Below are 13,979 nucleotides of genomic sequence, written 5' to 3'. Positions count from 1 at the left end.
AAAGGGAGGCTTCTTCATTTTACTGGCATGTTAGTGATACATGTCCTACATCACTGCAGATGTGCAGGAAAAGGTGCAGGAGGAAGTACTGGAGCCTAACTACCTCCTGTTATTTGGGACAAGTGTTTTAAATTTGCATTCTGCTCTGACAAGCAATACTCCCTCTAATGATCTGAAGTCTTGGTTTGGAGCTGGGAAAAGGAGATTTCCGGATAACATAAAAGTAAGTTCTGGCCTTAGAGGTGGGAGCAGAACACACAGTGGTGTGCTGGGAGCCAGGTGCTTTGCTCTGTCATTTCTTTAATGCTGTCTGTGGCTGGAAGAGAAATCTGTCTCTGGCTCTGCTTGCTCTGCCATGATCTGAAAGCTAAGCAGGGGATGTTGACAGAGATGCTTTCCTTTGTGTCTGCTTCTTGTACTTGCTGTGGGCCAGGATCTGTATTCTGTGTCAATCGTGCTGCTGTATGCAGTGTAATACAAAACTAAAGTAGTCAGGGTGTCCCTCAGGAGAGTTTCTGTTTACATAAAACTGAGAAATTGCATAGATGATCCCTACATCATCTGCACGCAGTTTCTTCTATAGAAGGTAGAGGAGCAGGAGTGTCTGTGAGTTTGTTGTGATTAACCATGGACAGCTTTACAAAGGTTATGGATTTCAGACTGACCCCTCGATGCTGAAGGAAGGAGGCAGATGGAAATCCAGGCAGCAAAGACAATATTTTACATATGAATCTGAGTGTAATGCATACTCCTGGGGCTGCAGCTCCTGTGGAGGAACCAAGGCCAGGAGCTGTGCTGCTGTCCCAGTCTGAGGTTCAGCTCGGGGCTCCCCCACATAAGGATGGTTTTTTCAGGCAAGAATGGAGTGATATCCCCATGTTTCCATTGTGAAGGATGTGATGTCAGCATGGCCTGACACTGCCTGGCTTTAGGCTGCAGAGGTCCCAGGCTTTAGCCAGGCAGGGCTCACCATGGTGTGTGTGCCTCTCCTCCATCACCCACTCCCAGTTTCCTAACCAGGCCATTAAACAAACAAACACCAAATAAACCCAGTGTGGGCAGCCAGCTTCTCAAGCTGGAGAGCCCAAAGGGATGGTTGTGTTGCTGGGGGGTTCCTATGCAGTAATCACAGACTAAGGGAGAGTTAGTTATTGATATTAATGCAAGGGAAAAAAAAAAACAAAAAACAACAGAGCTCCTGAGAGGGAGCAGGGAGACAAAAGCAGGGAAATTCTTGTGTTTGTTAGTCCTGCAATGGGCTCCTTGACGCAATTCACCCAAATAACACGTGATGGAGGTAGAAAGTGAGGGCAGAAATGAGCCTCCAGGGACCACTGCTGGTGCTGGGCATGGGGCACGTGCACACATGTGGGGTCTGCGTGACCTCTGTGGGCACAGCTCGTCAGATAGGGAGGGCCTGCTGCTGCCAAGTGGTTGGTCTGTTGATGGGATGGTGTCTGGCTCTCTCCCATCCTGCTGTGAGGTCTGGGGATTGTCAGCTGATGGCTCTGCTGCCTGTGGTCAGGTTAGGCAACGTGCTCAGATGTTTTCTGCAGGCTGGGCAGATGAGCTTGCAGGCAGTGCTGTGAATAGAGCTCTTGTTATAGGCACTGGGGAGAAAATAGGCAAACACCCCCCAAAATAGCAGTTAAATCCCCCAGGCTCCACTCAGAAGGTACCTGAGCCATCAGCTGAATGTCTCAGGAGTACAACACCCATCTCTGGCTGCAGCAGGGCCTTCCTTTCAGTGCTGCTGTTCCACAGCACTCATGTATCCAACCTCGGAGCTCATCCCAGCATCAGCAGAGCAAAACAAAGCCCTCTGACACAGATTTTTCTCAAAACTAGGGTTCAGGAGAAGTCTTAGAATTGTAAAATCATTGAATGGTTTGTGTTGGAGGGGACCTTAAAGGTCATCCAGTCCAACTGCTGCTGTGTGCTGAGACATCTCTCACTAAATGAGGTTTCTTGAAGCCTCATCCAAGCCTTCACTTGTTCCTTTAAGAGAAGGCTTGCATTTGCTCTAATGGCACTCTTGGGGGTTTGCTGTTATTTTGAGTAGCCCATTTGTTCCCTGTTACAGTAACTGGAGCATTGCTCACCTCTGTGAGGATGCTTACTCACCCAGGAGCTGAGGTCTGACTGTGGTGACCATGATCTGCAATAACATCACGTGCATGGGGCTGACATCTCTGCTCCCTGCCTTGCATACATTGAAAGCCCTTGCAGGGCACATGTCAAACCCTCTGGGTGTGAAGAAGTATTACAGATTGATACTGTTATAGCTAGGACTAGGGCTTGATCCTGAGAATACTGCTGGATTTAGACAGGAGAAACACACAGAAATGATGCTGCAATCAAATACTTAGATTAATATTACTCAAAAAACACAGAACCGTGAACTGGAAACTTAAGACCCTCCCTCAAAAAAGTGCTCCTCCATTTTTTCCTACTCCTCCGAGGGGTAAATGGGGGGGAGTGTGCTTAAACCATGAGCTCAGTGAGGAGTCTCCACCTGATGGGCTCCCTGTGGTGCAGACTTCAGCCCACATTTCACTTCTCATGGCTGAAAGAGCAACTTCCCCAACAACTTCCTTCATCTTTGTCCCCAGAACAGGCAGACTGGTTCTGCATTAACTGCACAGGTGAGGCTGAGAAGACCTGCAGCTTGCAGATACAGTGATGAAGTGTGGGGATATTTGCTCCCTGCCACGGGACTGCTGCCAGGTGGGTGTTGCAGTGCAGGTGTTTGGGGCCACACACCCCTGCCTGGTTTTCCTGGTGTTCATCCGGTTCACTGACCTCCCTGGGGCTTCCCAGGCACCGCAGGGCCACAGCCTGTCTGCTGCTTGATCAGCAGTTATGATTCACCTGTTGATGCCGCAGTTTAATAACTTACTTAACTGCAGTACTTTGATTAAAGAGCAACCTATCTAACAATATCAAGGAAATTTCTCTTCAAAGCAGCGCCGTGTTACATCTGTAATGTGCAGGGAAGGACTCCGGCAGTGCTGTGGCTGCAGTGAGTCCCAGCACCCCTCCCTGCACCCACAGCACTGGTCCCAAGATCTGTGCCAGGGCTTGGGCTCCTGCTGCAGAGCTGGGAGCCATGCGGAAGGGGACACATAAATCCGGATTGATTTCCCCCTAAGTTTTCCTGGGAGAAGACATTGTCTGTCTTCATGCTTCAGGGTCTCCAAGAAGCTTTTCTGTGCCCAATGCCTTGCGTTTGGGCTGATTAAGGAAGCACTGAGTAATTATGTCTCTGAGTAACAAATGCTCCGGAGAGAGTGTCTGGAGTGAAAAGTATATGGCACTGACAGGCAAGATAACATGCAGTGACTCAGGGAATGTCAGGGTGGTGACAGAGCAAATGAGAGAGCAGGTCTGCTCCTCCATCAACCAACATAGGCGAGGAGGGGCTCTGCTGATTGCCAGCACTGTCTTCTTTCTCCAAGAGGAGCAGTAGCTGTGTTTCTATGAGCTGCTCGCTGCGTAAGGGTACTCAGTATTTGCGTGTCTCTTTTCTCCAGTTATGCACTTTTCAGTGCAAGGCCTTTAAGTGGGTTTAGAAGAAAGAAGTGATGATGTCCCATATTTTGCTTTTAGTGCATTTCTGCATCCACATTGGAAAGCCGGAGCTGCTGGAGGCTCCATTCCCGCTGGGTGCTGGGCTGACTCAGAGCTCCGACAGCATGGCGGTGCGATGACTTCGGGACAGTCTGGAGGGGCACGGAGGAGCACATGTGGGGACAGGCAGTCCCAGCTCCCCTGTGACTGCCCCTCGGCCTTTATCCAAAGAGAACTCCCTGCATTTGGAAAGACTCCTCACTCGTGGGAACAGCAGCCAAATGACAGAGGTCCCACAGGCCGCCAGCAATGAGGGAGCAATAGGGACACTCCTTCCCCAGCAGCAGTCCTGAAAGCTTTGCCATATTGATTCCCTTGGGGCAAAATAAATAAACAAATAGGGCTTAACAACTAAGAATGAATGGTCTTGAAAGGTAGTTAGTGCTGGAAAATGGGCCGTAGTGAAAGCTTGCTGTGGTGTGCCACTGCCCGGTGACAGCCTCGGGTGAGCAGTGTGACTCAGGAGCTGCCACTGCTGGGGAACGAGGGAAACCTGGGGAAGAAAGTATCTGATGGCTGGAAACTACAGGCAGCTCTATGTGGTGTTCTGTGCAACCAGAGGGGTCATTTGGAGCCCTCCTGCGTTTACCTGGGGTTTCTGTGCCTCTCGCTGCCCAGTGAGGCTCACACCAGACGTGCCTCAGCCATCCATTGCCACCAGACTTCTGTGGAAGCTGTGGTTTGTGCAGAATCCGTTCCCTGTGGCCCCAGGCAGGTGTATCCCAGCCTTCCAGAGATGCATCTCCAGTTCCTTGGGGATTTCCCAATGCTTTGGAAAGTTCTCCACATAGAGGAGTACTGTCTGATGGACGTGCATCCCAGAGCCACCCACAGCCATTTCTTCCTGTGTTGGTGAGCCCGTGGCCCACAGAGCCCCCTCTGCCCCTTGTCTGCACGGTAGCCATCTCCCAGGGGATCTCTGCAGTCGGTTGGGGCTGTTGGTTACAAAGTTAGGCTCTGACACCTCATTAAACATTATTACTTTTGCCTAAACACACACTCTTCCCTGCACTGCTCCTTTCAGTTCCTTTGTGTAAGCGTTAAAAGCAGATAAAATGTGAACGGTGTTGCAGAGGCATTTCAAATGTTGCTAACACGGGGTAGTTCCTAAAGTCTTACCCCTTTTTTCTTTCCTTTAAAGCCGAGGGTAACTGGCTGGAAGAGATAGCTGGCAGAGTTCATCTTTGAACACTCCTTCTCCCTGAAAGGAGGGAGGTGTGTGGGGGAGAGAATGGTCCTTTCAAAGAATCATTGACCTAAATTGCACTTTAATGCACATACCGTGCTGTCCACACCACCTACGTGTCTCCAGGAATACTGCTAAATAACAAGCACTAAATGTTTAGTCATTTCCTGCATCACGTTTGCAGGAGTCAGTAGCTTGGTGCCATTAGCATATGTAAGTGCACTGCAGTTCAAACAGTTGGTTTCCATATCAGCAGCTGCTCGGCTTCGTCTCCTTTTGGGAAAGGTGCCACGGGGAGGGAGCCTGGGAGCCTGCAGCGTGCTGCGGGGCCGTGCTCTGCTGTCCTGTGCTCTGCTGTCCTGCATTCCCAGCAATACCGTGCCCTGGGAAACGAGGTGACGGTGCTTCCCCCAGCTGGGCTCTGGCCGGGTCCTGGAGCTGTAGGTTTGAGGTCTGGGTGGCTGTCCTGCCCTGCCATGTGCCCCTGCAGCACCGCAGCCTTGCTCCGTGGTAGGGACCCGGCCACCCTCCCTGCTGGCACCGGGTGGGCTCTGCCCGAGGAACGGAGGGCTTTTTTAAGCGCCCGCCTTCAAAATGGTGCCGCTTCTCGCTTGAAGTTCATGGGAACAGATGGCGAGATCTCAAAGACAGTAGTTAGAAGCTATGGGGTGTTTTTCACCATGTGTTGCTGGTTTCCCTCCTGGAAAAAAAGAAAAAGCTGTGTGAGAACCCTCGAACATGGCAGGCCAAATCTGACCGTCTGTTATGGGTGCTTTATGTAAGCTGTGTGCCACGGAGCCCTGTGCTGGTGTGGGCTGGGAGTGGGGGCACAGGGCAGCACAGCCCCAGAGCAGCACTGTGTTCCCCCAGTGTGCTGCTGGGCTGCAGTGCGTGGTGCTGGGCTGCAGTGCGTGGTGCTGGGCTGCCGAGCATAGTGACCACCCAAGGGAGCTTTAATAAGGGCAGTGTGGGGATTCATGCACATGCTTGGGGCATAGTAGGGTTCGTGAAACAGCGTGCACCTTCTGTGCAGCCCACCACTGAGCTCCATCTCATTTAGCGGAGAGAACAAGCAGAAATCACACAACTCGAGTAAGAGCATATGCTCTGGGAGACCTCGCTACATTGCATAAGCCTTCCCATTAAAGGATCTGGCTTTGTGAGCACAGCACATGAGTCAACGGCACAGCTAGACTTGTAACGTGGGAGTCACACCTACTCTTGGCTGCAGAATTATCCAGAGAAACAGAAGGTTAATAGGAACAAAATAGAGATGAAGGAACCCTTAAAGGTTAGTTGCAGGATTTGGTTTTCTTGGCAAGAGGGAAAAGAAGGAATGAAATGGGTCAAGGCAAGGGAGAGAGAGGAGAGTAACTCAGAGCCACATTGGCTGTCTCCTGCAAAAAGACAGTAACATTTAGATCAGTAAAAATGTGATCAGTGCAACATTTCTTTTCCCAATTAGCTCATTCTGGAGAGGGTCATCGTTGATTACAGAAAGAAAAAATCACTTGATTAATGGGCACGTGAGTGCAGTGAGCTCCAGGATGCTTGAGAAGTACTAACAGAGCAAGGAGGGAATGCCTCCTGAAGGCAAAACCCACACTCCACCAGGCCGGGTTATCAGGAACAACGCATCCCTTGGCTCTGCTTCTGCCTTGCTAAGTCCTTGCTTTGAGCTGAGATATCTTGGAACCACAAACAGACGAGGAGCACTTGGTCATGCCCATGGATGTCAGCCCATGGTGTGGGCTGGGCAGGGAGGGACAGGAGTGGCAGTGCCCCCACGTGTGGATGGTCAGCTGTCAGCTCCCCTGTTGGTGAGATGTTCTGCCCAGCAAAGCTCATCCTGCGCATGGCCCTCACCACAGCCTGCAGACAGTTTCTGTATCAGTGCATCTTTATACTGTTGGTGGTGCGGTGGCCTTGCTGGCCTCTTCAGAAACAGAAAGAATAAAGAAAAGCTGTACGAGGCCAAACATGGTATCACACAGTGTGTAGGTTTGCCTGTCCAAATCCCAGCCCAGTGCTTGGACAACGCTCTGACACGCATGGGTTAATTTGTAGGCAGTTCTAGGAGTTGGACTCAGCCATCCTTGTGGGTCCCTTCCAGGTGGGGATATTCTGTGATGCTGTGATTCTATGATTCACTCCTAAAGCTGTGCTGTAAAAATCAGGGATTACCAAGACAGGAGTGAGAAAACCTTGATAGCTTAGTGCTTCTGAGCAGAGCTTATGGAAGAGCCCCATGCCAGGCTCCACCTCAGACTGCTCTTGTTATTCCACTGCCTTCTGGCTCTGCCCCACGTGTACTGAGGTCTGAGCAGAGCGTGTCCGTGGGGGAGGCGTTGGGAACACGAGCCTGCTTCATCCTGCGCTCAGTGCTCTTGCAGAGGGAGAGATCATCTTGTGATCGGAGCACAAGACCAGCAGTCAGACGACCCGGCTCGCTGCGCAGTTGGATTTGCCAGCATTGGTTTGCAGTTCTGGCATTGCCAAACACGGGGGCTCTCAGGGAAACATTCACTGCCATGCACAGAGCATTTTGGGGTTCTGGTGCCGTTCTTGTTGAATGAATAACTGCTCAGTGGGGTTAGCACAACCAGGGATGGAAGTGAGGAACATTTGGTGGCCTTCGCCTGATGGCATTCAGGCCTGGTGTGTGGGATGGAGGAACAAAGGATAGTGGAGGGGGCAGATGGAGAGATGAGTGGGTGGTGTCCGCATGCACCCAAGTGAGAGGGCACTCGCACAGTGCGGGTTCCACCATAAAACCCTGTGCTGGAGGCGGTGAAACTCCGTCCTGAAGGTCACCAACCTCCTTCCTAAAGCCCACATCCTCACCACGTGGCACTGTGCCCCGGGTGCCACATGTCACTGCCCATCCCTTCCCCTCCGGGGGATTTCCCTGGCTTTGGGCATAGCGTGCAGCACATCTGACCGAGCTTCTGCATCTGCCGTATGGGGGCAGGAGAATGGCTGCTGATGTCCCCACAATGGTACCGGGGAGTAACAGCACTTTGTGGCTGAGGCTGAATGCTGCAGGGAGAGCAGCTGATGGATCTGGGTGCAGATCCCTGGGGAGAGCAGCACCCTATGTTTGTGTGCGGGCCCCCTGCTGCAGTGCTTGGCAATGATCTGTAGCACTTTGCTCAGAGCTCCAGCTGGATCCCCGCCTTCATGCCAGCATCTGCCATGGGTCCTGGCAAAGAGGCTGTGCTGTTCTCCTGAATCTGGTGGAGCAGTCTCCCAGGAAATGGGAGCCAGCTTGCTCCTGCTGCAGGGGGGTAAGCCAGCATCCCCGGAGTTGGAGGCAGGGAGAGGAGCTTCTATCCTCAAACACATGTATCTTGAACATTTTATAGGGAAAAGAGGTGTTTTCTTCTTTAAAAAAAAAAAAAAAAGTCAGGAATTGAGTCGGCTCTTCTGTTCCTTCTTTTTCAGGGCAAAATTGAGGAGGTGGAAAGAGATGGGTGGCAAAATGAGGTCCTGTGATGGAGGCTGAGAAGACTCAGTCAGGTGTGATCCCTCAGCCATGGCCCTTGGAAGGCTCTGGTGGCCAAGGCACATTGCCATGGCTCTGCCTGCCCTGCAGCAGCACTGCACAGCTCTTCAGAAGCCATCTGTGTGTGGCTCCAGGTGCCCACCCTGCACTGCCTGTGGGAAACCCACACAGCTCCCAACCACGGCTCTTGTAATTATTATTTTTTTAATTCTTATTGTTTCGGTCCCATGATTTTGTTTTTGCCATTCCCAACTCTTCGCCCCGGGGAGGGGAGGCAGGGAGAGGCACAGGGTTTGTGCTGCTGTAGTGTTTCAGTGCCACTGGGTTGCATTGACGAGGCGCTGCCATCCATGTGGCAGGAGCCACGTCCTGCACTGAGCACTGGGCCATGCAGCTCTCCTGGAGGAGCCGTGTTCACAGCATCACCACTGCTTTCACTTCACTGTCTCCCTCCTTTCCTTTTCATTATCCAAGCAGTGAGAGTCAGGCAGACATCAGCCTCACAGTGAAAGCTGCGGTGGTGGAGGTTCAGCCTGCATCACATGGAGCTCTCAGAACGGAGGCACTTACATTATTCACAGGTAACTTTAATGGCTCAGAGATGGAATGTTCAACTTGCATGGTGATTTTCATCCTAAGAAGTCCCAGAGTCTCCTGTGCCAGAAAGCATCACTGCCCATGGCAATCAGGAGAGCCCCAGTTATCCCCATTTAACTCTCGGGGCTGCATTTAGGAGCAGAATGGGGCTGGGGTGAGCCAGCAGCCCTACAGCACTGCTCCCTCCTGCGCCCTTCTCACCGCTCTCCTTGGGGCCATGTAGAGTGGCCACGGGAGCCCAGGCCAGGGAATTTCCACCCAAACCGCCCCTGTTGGAGTCGTGCGAACAAGATGCCAGAAGGGCTGAGCTGATGTTGTTTGTTCTGGAAGTTGGCTGTGCTGTGTGCGATGTGGTCAGGGTGTGGTGACCCCGGTGCTGCACGAACGTTGCTAAGAGACGAAGGAAGTGACAGCAGAGGGTGTCCATGCAGAGGTGTGAGCACCCGCAGCGCTGCTGCACGGCTCTCCAGGTTGCTGTCCGGTGGAAGGAGGTTTCGGAGCTTTCTTTGTGAACAGAAAGAGAATTTATTCGTATCTATAAAAACCTGCAACAAACAGAGAACTAAACCTCTCCCACTGAGTTTCTGAGGAAGTGACTTTCAGATGAAAACAGCTTCGTATCCAAAGCACAGAGGGATGAGCGGTGTGGGGCTGGGGGCTGGCAGGGCATCGGGCAGCCATGTGTGCCATGGGGCTCTTCCTTTTGTAGGACAGAATCATAGAATCATGGAAATACTGAATCATAAGAGCTGGAAAAGATTCCCAAGCCCAACGCAGCCCACCCCCACCATGCCCACGGCCCACATCCCTCAGGGCCACATCCCCATGTTCCTGGAACACCTCCAGGTATGGTGACCCCACCACCCCCAGGGCAGCCCATGCCAGTGCCTGACCAGGCTTTTGGAGAGGAAACGTCCCCTGATGCCCAGCCTGACCCTCCTCTGTGCCGAGAGATGGGTGAAGGGGCAGAAGGGCCGTGTCCTCAGGTGGAACAGTGGATTTGGGGATGTCTGATGTCATCTCAGGTGTGAGCCAAAGCTGCCAGCATGGTGCCCAGCTGGAGGTCTTCAGGGGGTGCTCCCGCGGGAGGAAGGGAAAGGAGCTGGAGGGGATCCAGGCCGTGCTGAGCAGCGGGGTGAGGCCAGACAGGGTTGGTCCGGGGCTGCTGGGTGTGCTTGGCAGCGCGGCGCTGGGGAAGCCCCAGGAGCTGCAGGGAAGCAGCGGCTGCGGTAGGCTGGAGCCGTGGGCTGAGCCACTCCCACACCTGCAGAGAGCACCGCGCTGCCTGCACCCGCGGCCGGCCTCGCCGAGCTGCTTTTTTTTCTGATGTAAATAGGAAATGAGTTGTGCAGCTGAGCCTCTGTGGGCACAGGGCTATGAAAGGCACTGCCATTTTACATACCACATTTGAGCCTGGGAGAGAGGAAGGAGGCTTTGCTATTGCAGCGACATCGTTAATAGGCAAATATATGTGGCTCCATGGGGCCTGAATATCTGTGGGAAGCAAAATAGTTGCAGGGCTGAGTCCTTTGCTGCTCTAAAAAAACATAGGTCTACTTCCCCTAGCTGGGTTCTGTGCCTCCCCATTTCCACATAACTCACCTGCCTCCAGCTCACTGTCTTTGCAGTTTGCAAGGACTGAAGTGTGTTGCAATCGTCTGCTGGGTGCGTGTGCTGTTCCAGCACAGCTCCCTTCCACGCACTCCCTGGGGCAGGTGTGGGCAGACGGAGCCCTGCAGCCCTGTGCTGCTGAAGGGCGCAGTGGGAAAAGAGGAGGAAGGGCTGGGGTGAGGACAGCTCTGGCCTCTGGGGCAGGGGATGGGGGGACCATGTGGTCACAGTCATCTGTGGGGTGTCACCGGGGCCGTGCCCATGGCCAGGGCCATGTGCGTGTGTGATTCAGCAGCTCTCTAGAAATACTGGGACCTAACAGAAGCTAAGAAGGAAGTTTTCCTCCTGTCTCATCGCATATTAAGAAATAAGGCGACTTGGCGTGTCCATTTCAGGAAAAGGGAAATTTGGCACAAAAAAGCCCCTCCCTGCCTCCAGACATCACTTGACCACATGCCTGGGCTTTGCTATTCACATGTTTGGACATCAAGTACTTTCCCCAGAAGATGTCAGTCACTGCTTGGTCTCCTAGCAGCCATCTCCTCATCTCCTCAAGCTGCAGCAGGGCCCCCAGCTAGGAGCTGCCACCTGTGGGGCTGGCACAGGGGGACCTGGGGACATGCCAGCAGATGGGGGGGCCTGGCCAGGGGGGTCCCGAAAATGATGTTGGTGTGTTGGTGTGGGAGTTTGGCAGTGAGGGCTGAACCAGCTGCCTGAAATCCTGTGTTCTGGCAGAAAGCAGCTCAGCACCGAGGGGAAGGAGAGCACGGAGTGGCACGCTGGTTCCTGCAGACAGGGCCAGAGGCATTTCCTTCCATGTAGCCATCAGACATTCCCAGCCTGCAGCAGATGCACACGCCAGCACGCTGCTGTTGCAGTGGGACCCGGGATGCAATGAGCCCTGCCATCCCGCCTCCTCCTCCATCACCATTATGTGCTTTGCACCCTAATGAGAACCTGCTCCATTTGCTGATCCCTACGCTCCACTGCTCCTTCTCAGAGCTCTCCTATCAAGGCTGACTTGCAGCTGGGTGCCTGTCAGACCCCGCAGCCCCAGGAGGAGCAGCAGCTCCGACTGCTCAGGGTGAGCTGATTGCTGCCTCTGCACATTCCAAACTGAGAGAGAGGATGCTGCAGTCCCCTGGTGCCAGAGGGAGTAGAACAGTGTGCTCAGACCGTGCCCACGTCCCACTGCATGTAGGGCTACAGCTCCTGGCACGGCTTTTCTCACTGCAGCCACAATGGAAAAGCAGTATAGGACCAATGGGGAGCAGGAGAGCAGGGTGCAGAGCTGCACCTGTGCAGGAGAAAAGGAGCTTCCATGTTGCTAGACTAGGAAGCTGGTGGCAGCTGGTTAGACTGTGAATGAAGACTGGCTCCCTAAGGCAGGAACACCGCCCATCTGTCTGCAGGGCTGGGAGCAGTCAGGGAACTGCTTTCTCCCTTCTGCGTCCCATTGCAAGGCTGCAGCTGGAACCTGCTGGCACGGGGCTGTGAGGCGGAGGCAGCGGGTTGACTGCTGGCAGGAGCTGAGCACAGCAACCCCGCATTAAGAGCCAGGAAGAGAAGACTGGAGCAGGGCTGGGAGCGGGCAGTGTTCTGGGAAGCGCTGCAAGCCCTGACCCCGTCCCAGCGGGGCCCTCCGCCCCCGCTCTCCAACCCACCCCCGCTCCCGCAGCTGCAGCCGGGGCTTCCCCGCTCCCCGGGGCGCAGCGATCCCGGGAACAGCCCTGGGAAGCTGGGAGATGGGAATGTGAGAGAATGAGCCTAAGTCATCGCTTCCCAAAACCTCCACAGTGAAGGAAACACCTCCCACTGTCTGGAGGATCCATGGGAATATTCTAATATTTGTTCCAAAAGCATGACTGGGTGGATCCAGCACTGCTGACGCAGGCGCCGGCAGCTAATTGAATCCGTACGTAGGAGCCCTGGACACCATATGGCCCCGATACAACGTGGGTCCGCGGCGGCTGCTGAGCAGATGGTTATTCATTTTCATAATCTCAAATCAGAGGCTCAGCTCTCTATCCGGAGACTGAAGGCACCCAGCGTCTCGCTGGTCGGGGTCTATGGAGCACAACCCTCCCCTGGCTGGGTCTCTGTGAGCAGGGTGGGGGCTGAGGGTCCGAGCGCCACATCTGGGCAGCAGCTGTGGATGCACTCAGTCCCTCTGGGCAGGACTTTATTTTCATTATATGGTCATAGAGTTTACAACACTGGGAGGGATGACTGTGATTTTCTTGTGTGGCCATTAGGGTCAGAGGCAGCTACAGGTCACATCTGACGGTGCCATGAGCCATGAGCACAGCCAGCTACTTGCTGCCACTCGGTTCCCATCAGCCCCACATGCATGGGGCATCTCTAAGGGCCAGGAAGGGAGCAGTGCTCCCCTGCCCGGTGCCAGCAGAGTCCCACCCAGCTCCCAAGCACCTGAGATGAAAGTGCCCTGGGTGCCCGCGTGGGCGGGGCAGGACTATTTAAAAACCTCATTAGAGAAAGTATTTGGGGAAGACAGCAACACCCTCAGTTGTGGTTTGCTCCAGTGCTTCTTGGGCAGATGGCTGCGATACGGAGGGCAGGGCGCTGCAGGACGCGCTGTGCTGCGCTCACCCCTCCTGTGCTGCCCAGCCCTGAGGGCTGTCAATGGGGCTGCAATGGGGAGGATGGGGGGGGGCAAACCCATGCATGACTTTCACTGGGCACAAGTCTGCCATGAGTGTTTCCTATGGCGCTGAATTCCTGCCCTTGCTTCTTTCACGTGAATGTCTGGCATGCATCCGGCTCATGATGTACAGGGATCCCCGTGTGCAGGGTACGATGCTTCTGCCCTACCTTACCTTCTGCATTTTCTTTGTGTCCTCTTTATTCCAAGGGGCCAAACATCACCACTGAGCTCAGTGCTACACCCGCAGCCCTCTGTCCTCAGCAGGGGGTGGGGGTCCCTCTGACCTATCTGTGCCCTGAGTCGAACCATGTGTAATGTGCTCCTGCTCCTTTCTCATGCCTGCTTGGTTTGGAGTTTTATTGGTATGAGGAGGAATTGTTTATATCCAGGTAGGAAGGAAACGCACTGTGTCACTGCAGCCACTGCTCCCTGTGCCCTACAGGGAGAACAGACCTCCCTGGTATTGATTCTCACCCGGGTACTCAGATACCATGGAAAAATAAACAGCTCTGCAGTTGGGAGGTGCGGTGCTTTCTGAGCCGGAGATCTGAAGGCACCTCACTCTGCTTTGCATACCTGCAGAGCGCCCGCTCTGCAGATCTGAGAGCTGAAGCGCAGACATCTGACGGCCTGGGGCTGACTCACTGCTTGATGTTGGGCAGAGCTGTGCGGGGATCTGATACCTCTGAGCAAAGCCCTTACGGTTACTCAGGAGCAGCACTCGGCAGCCCCCAATGCAGGGCTATGGGACTGGGGGCAGCCCTGGGACTCCTTCACACCAGAGC

General features: G+C 53.8%; 1 long non-coding RNA gene across 1 annotated transcript; it reads left to right on the top strand.

The window, feature by feature from the left end:
- Positions 1-172: 172 nt before the first annotated feature.
- On the top strand, positions 173-3,717 carry LOC140257633 (uncharacterized). The gene is made up of 3 exons (XR_011905090.1): positions 173-223; positions 2,613-2,727; positions 3,610-3,717. It is a non-coding gene; the product is annotated as an uncharacterized lncRNA (long non-coding RNA).
- Positions 3,718-13,979: the final 10,262 nt, after the last annotated feature.

Source organism: Excalfactoria chinensis, chromosome 12, assembly GCF_039878825.1.
Source record: "Excalfactoria chinensis isolate bCotChi1 chromosome 12, bCotChi1.hap2, whole genome shotgun sequence".
NCBI lineage: Eukaryota > Metazoa > Chordata > Aves > Galliformes > Phasianidae > Excalfactoria > Excalfactoria chinensis.
This window is presented reverse-complemented; position numbering and strand designations above follow the sequence as displayed.